Below are 6,089 nucleotides of genomic sequence, written 5' to 3' on the forward strand. Positions count from 1 at the left end.
GAACTTATTAACAAGCTCACTTTCTCCTGAAAGGCTCTTGCTTAATTGCATTTGGAGAGGAATCAGACTGGGCCTGAATGCCTGATGAGCGCGTCTGACGCTGATAAAGAGCACAGCTCACATCACATCCTTTATTTACTCTGAGATTTACAGTATCAGTCAGGAGCGGCGGCGGCGGCTCACTCAGCTCTGTGTTTCTGAAGCAGGAGTGTGTGTGTGTGTGTGTGTGTGTGTGTGTGTGAAATGCTGGATCTGTGAGACGTCAGCGCTCATTATGTGTGTGGAGGATGCTGTGATTGATTCAGGATGAGAGTTGAGCTTCACATCAGCACTGTCCGCTTGTTAAGATGAAGGATTTCACTGATGAGCAAACACACACACACACACACACGCACCACACTCCACGCTGATACAATGTTAAAGTCGGATCTTCTCTGTTTTCTCCTTCAGAAACGGCTGTGTGTTGAACATCCGTCACTGCCTAAAACCAGCCGAAGAGGAGAAGCAGCAGACCTCCAGAGGAGCCAGAACTACAGCATCAGCAGCAGAACAACACCTACTGCTGCCCCAGAGACACACACACACACACACACACACACACACACACACACACACACACACACACACACACACAAACACACACACACACACACACACACAGAGCATTATTCTTGCAAATGAGGCACGTTGACCTGCGACCTTTGGCCTGATGCTCAAAGCTGACCTCTGACCTGTGCAGTGGTGGAGAGAGAGAGCAGCAGGTGAACCGTGTGTGTGTGTGTGTGTGTGTGTGTGTGTGTGTGTGTATTAATGTCGGTGATATTGTTGATAATATGCAGATGTTTCTATGAGTTATATTCAGTAGTTTGTGTAGAGTATATGTGTTCAGTCTTTCAGTACATATATATGATGAGAGACTCGTGAAGTAGTGGATCTCCAAGTATTTGCTCTGTAATTCTTCAATTAAATGTAAAATGTTGTTTTTTATTTCATGTTTTCCTCATTATAGCTGTATGAGTTTGCAGATTTGTATTTTAACAAACAGCGGAGCAGCGAGGGCAGAACAGTGCATGTTTGAGCAGGGATACTGCAACAGTCACATGATCACACATCAGATTGTTTACTGCAGATCAACAGATAATGGTCTGTTTGATTATTAGTTATGATGACCGGGATATTCTGCATCTGATTGTTGATTTCTGCACTTGAACACTACTGAACTCACTAAAAGCGTAAAGCACTGTTCAGTCATGTGTTTTGTTTGTCATTTACTGTAGTTGATGCAGAGGCACTGATTACTATATATATCACAGCAGAACACAAGATCACAATGTCAGATTTCTCTAATATCATGCAGCGCTGACAGCTACCCAAACACAAGAGCTTTAGTGCATCCTGATGAGCATCGATATGGAGATAAACACAGCTGAACATGTGCCGTTCACAGCTCCACTGTCCTGAGTCCTCCTGCTCCGCTCTCTGTGTGTGTGTGTGTGTGTGTGTGTGTGTGTGTGTGTGTGTGTGTGTGTGTGTGTGTGTGTGTGTGTGTGTGTGTGTGTGTGTGTGTGTGTGTGTGTGAATCAATCTGTGCTTCGGGCTGATCTGTCCTCCAGGCCGTGTTAGCTTTGATTGGGTTCCCAGCCGAGCAGCACCGCCAGCATTAAGTTCTTTCAGGGATTTGTTCTGGAACTCAGAGACTCAGCAGATCCTCCATTCTGTGGGAAACACTGGAGGAGAAGAGGATATCTGCAGAAGTACTGTACCTGCAGGGCAAACGGCCTTCACACACACACACACACACACACACACACACACACACACACACACACACACACACACACACACACACACTCACACACACACACACACACACACACACTTGGATTATAATTAAACACACCTGACAACCTCCAAACACAGCCTTCTGGACCTGTCTAGGAGGAATGGAGATTATATTCATGTCAGCTGAGACATCACAGATAATAATAATTCAAAGATTTTGTGCATCTTGTGTAATGTAATACATGCTCAGCGGCCACTTTATTAGGTACACCTCAGTACAGTGTCGGACCCCTTTTGCCTACAGAACTGCCTTAATCCTTGGTGGAAATATTGCTCAGAGATTTTGCTCCATATTGTCATGATAGCATCACACAGTTGCTGCAGATTTGTCGGCTGCACATCCATGATGCCAATCTCCCGTTCCACCACATCCCAAAGCTGCTCTATTGGATTGAGCTCTGGTGACTGTGGAGGCCATTTGAGTACAGTGAACTCATCGTCATGTTCAGCAGTCTGAGATGATTGAGCTTTATGACATGCTGCGTTATCCTGCTGGAAGTAGCATCAGAAGATGGAGACACTGTGCTCATAAAGGGATGGACATGGTCAGCAGCAATACTCAGGTAGGCTGTGGCGGTGATGCTCAATTGGTACTAATGGACCCAAAGAAAATCTCCCCCACACCATTACACCACCACCACCAGCCTGAACCGCTGATACAAGGCAGGATGATCCATGCTTTCATGTTGTTGAGGCCAAATTGTGAGCCGAGCATCCGAATGTGTCAGCAGAAATGGAGACTCATCAGAGCAGCAACGTTTCTCCAATCTTCTATTGTCCAGTTTTGGTGAGTCTGTGTGAATTGTAGCCTCAGTTTCCTGTTGGTACATTGCTCTTAGGGGAATCCTGACTTTCTCTAATGAAGGTGCATCTCATCACCATCATATTCATGTACTGTTTTGCTCTCTGTATGAGTTGTTTTGAGAAATGCACTCACTGCTTAACTCTGATCAGAGAAATGGCAAACAGGGCCCGAGACGCAAAACAGAGAGAGAGAGAGAGAGAGACCGAACCTTGTGTTTGGTGTGAAACAGCGCCATCTGTGGACAGACACCAGCACTGCAGACACACACACACACACACACACACACACACACACACACACACACACACACACACACACACACACAAACACACACACACACACACACACACACACACACACACACACACACACACACACACACACACACACTCTTCAGCAGTGTGTTCTGTGATTGAGCTCCACTGTAATGGTGTTTTATGAGCACTCTAGCAGCAGGAACTCCACAGCAGAACTCTTTCCCTGTGTGTGAAGCTCCGGGTTCTGTTCGCTCCCTCCACATGTTTAATGTCCTCATAAAGACGCAGGCGTGTTGGTGGTTGGACATCTCCCGGTGTTCAATGAAAGCCGGACTGAAGTTCGCATTTACCTGTTTAATGGCAGCTGCCTGTGTGTTATTACTGCTGAACACAGAGGTGTGTGTCGGCTTGTGTGCATGCAGATGAGTTTCCAGATGTGGTGTGTGAGATGATGGAGTGTGTTTGCAGGTGTGTTTAGCGTGCAGGATCGTCTGGTGTGCAGGGTTTCCAGAGCTCCACCCGTGTGTAGAGATGGAGAACTGGAGCTCAGTGTGTCTCACTCTCAGATCACTCACAGAAGAGCAGAGAGACAGCAGGACACCTCAGCGTCAGCAGGCCAGGAGATTACACACATCACAAATACAGTTCTCAACGGCTCATATTCTGTCTGACCATACTCTGATCTCACACACTGCTGAAGAACCTGTCTGTCTGTCTGTCTATATATCTGTCTGTCTGTCTGTCTATCTATCTGTCTATCCGTCTGTCTGTCTATATATCCATCTGTGTCTGTATATTTAAGTTAAGTTACCTTTAAGAAAGAATATTAATTTTAGTGAACTTAAGTTAGTTACATAAAGGTAATGTAATGTTTTTTAGTTTAATCAACGTAACATTTATAATTTAGCTTTAATCAATGTAGTTATTTAAGTTCAATTATTCTAAAATTTATATTGTTATGTTTAACCAAATAAAAAAACAGTTTCCGTTTCATTGAGTTTATTCAAAAGCATTTTTACAGTTTTACACATTTTCCAGCAATAAAATGATTATCAAAATCCAAATACTGTCTTTATCTGTATCTTCACATATTACAATAAGTTAAAATATTAATACTAGTAAAAATAATAGTAATACAAGTATGAAGTAAATTGAAAACAATAAATGATTTAAAAAATATGCTTACAAAAACATCATAAAATACACTTTTCATAATACTTTTCATATATTACAAAAAACATTCAAAAATAATATTCTGCCTTCAAATGATTTATCAAAAATATACATAGAAAAATTAAGTCTTCTTTTGTAAACTATACTGTAACTTTCTTTACACTGAAAAAGCAGATAACACTTCAGTTGTTCAAAGAAAGATTAACATTTTAAAGCAAAGTAACACGAAAAGCACTAAACCATAAATTAGACCAACCATCACAGAACATGCATTAGCTACACACATTCATCTCTCTGACACTTGCACCATTTATGCACATTTGCACCAGACACTTTCTTACAACCAGTCCCTATATCTAAAAAACAAAACATTGTGCATGAAGTCTGCTTCACACAGGTGTGTGGGCTTGACATACCACATGTAGAAGCATTCTTAATTCTTAAATTTTTTTGTATAATTAGCACATCTTGGGTGTATTGCCTCTTCTTGTTGATTTGCTGAATGTCTCCTCAATTGTAAGTCACTTTAGATAAAAAAAAGTCTGCTAAATGTTAATGTAACCACTGTAGATTCATAAGGTGGTGTTGCACATCAAGGTTTGCGCTTCATCATGCCCAGCATCCTAAAAAAAAAAGTCAGGTAAAAAAATAAAACATTTACCAACAGATCAAAGGTGAAAGGAGGAATTGGTTTAAGAGGAAAATACAAAATGTTTAAAAAAATTAAAATAAAATAGCTTACCATGTACTCCCTCACTTAGGGGCTTTGAGGATGCATTCACACCTTTTTTTCCAATGGTGATGTTCTAAATGACATGAAATGACAATTAGTAATTTACTAAATAATTATTAGTAAAAATTACTAGTAATTTTTACTGTACATCATTTTAATGTGTGTATAGGCATCTAAAGGCATAGTACCTGGATGATCCACAGTCTCCTCAGCCAGATGTGGGACTTTAGAGGTTGAGCTGTAAACCTGTGAAGGAGAAAATAGATGTGAGTGAGCAAAGATTTAAAATAATAAAATATAATAATACAAATAGCAAACTACTAAGCTTAAAAATTTAAACGTGTTAGATGTCCAAACAAATAAGCTTACATTAAATATGTCATCATGCTAGATGTTATCCTATTTAAGTGTCACATATGCTTGTCAAGATTTTTTTTTTAAGTTAACAGGCTTGAATACAATTAGATAATATATAACAATGTGCCAACACCACATTTTAATTAATATTATGTAAGTTATCAAAACTGGCATTCAAACTTGACAAACTGCTTGACACTCATTTAAAATAAAGATCAAATAAAAAATCAAATCACTTTTATTGTCACATTATCAGCAGCACGTGTGCTATGATGAGTGAAAAGCTTAGACTATTCTAACATGACTATTCCTTACTACCAACGTTTGCAACTTTATTTTGGGGGAGTTAATATATACCAAGTATAAAATTTCACAGGAATGCAAAACAAACTATACATTTATCTGTCTATAATGTGGAAAAGACACAGGGAACATGGCAATTTCATAGCAATACTATACACAAACACAACATAGTATTTATTACAAGAGAGTACATTTATGATTCAAATGTTGTCACAGCCTCAGTATAAATACATAAAAAGTAAAAAAAAAATCTCACCTGTGTGTCCACATTGGGGAAAGCTTTGTGCACGTTCTCAATTTGTACTGTAATCTTCATCTTTTGATTCCCATAATATGGCGCCGAGCTGAGAGTGATCGTTGTGGTTTGAATCTTCTGACTTCCTGTGTTGTTTTGAAACTGCGCATGTGCAGATATTACTCCACCTATTGACCAAAATGCAGTACTGCAGAAGCAACACAACTCCCTTTCATTCATGTTACATAAGCGAGCTGTTTAAATGTGAAAACTTACTTTTTCTCATTTTTTCCAACACAACACTTTTATTTTTAATACACAAACATAAGCGAATTGTTTAATTTAAACATAGTTACATTCTTTGGACCAACTAAAGCCATAATT

General features: G+C 39.8%; 2 long non-coding RNA genes across 2 annotated transcripts in view; one reads left to right on the top strand and one right to left on the bottom strand.

Annotated features, from left to right (window-relative positions):
• Positions 1–1,251, top strand: part of LOC141378125 (uncharacterized) — a 39,892-nt gene extending 38,641 nt beyond the window's left edge. The window contains exon 3 of the long non-coding RNA XR_015510733.1: positions 451–1,251. This is a non-coding gene — a long non-coding RNA (uncharacterized LOC141378125). The remainder of the gene's footprint in view (positions 1–450) is intronic.
• A 2,635-nt stretch (positions 1,252–3,886) lies between these two features.
• Positions 3,887–5,822, bottom strand: LOC147840091 (uncharacterized). Its single transcript, XR_015510734.1, has 4 exons — positions 5,727–5,822; positions 4,999–5,056; positions 4,820–4,883; positions 3,887–4,700 (listed from the first exon to the last, which is right to left on the bottom strand). It is a non-coding gene; the product is annotated as an uncharacterized LOC147840091 (long non-coding RNA).
• Between the last annotated feature and the right edge of the window lie 267 nt (positions 5,823–6,089).

The sequence above is a fragment of the Danio rerio genome, chromosome 16 (genome assembly GCF_052040795.2).
Source record: "Danio rerio strain M-AB ecotype USA chromosome 16, GRCz13ab, whole genome shotgun sequence".
In the NCBI taxonomy this organism is placed as follows: domain Eukaryota; kingdom Metazoa; phylum Chordata; class Actinopteri; order Cypriniformes; family Danionidae; genus Danio; species Danio rerio.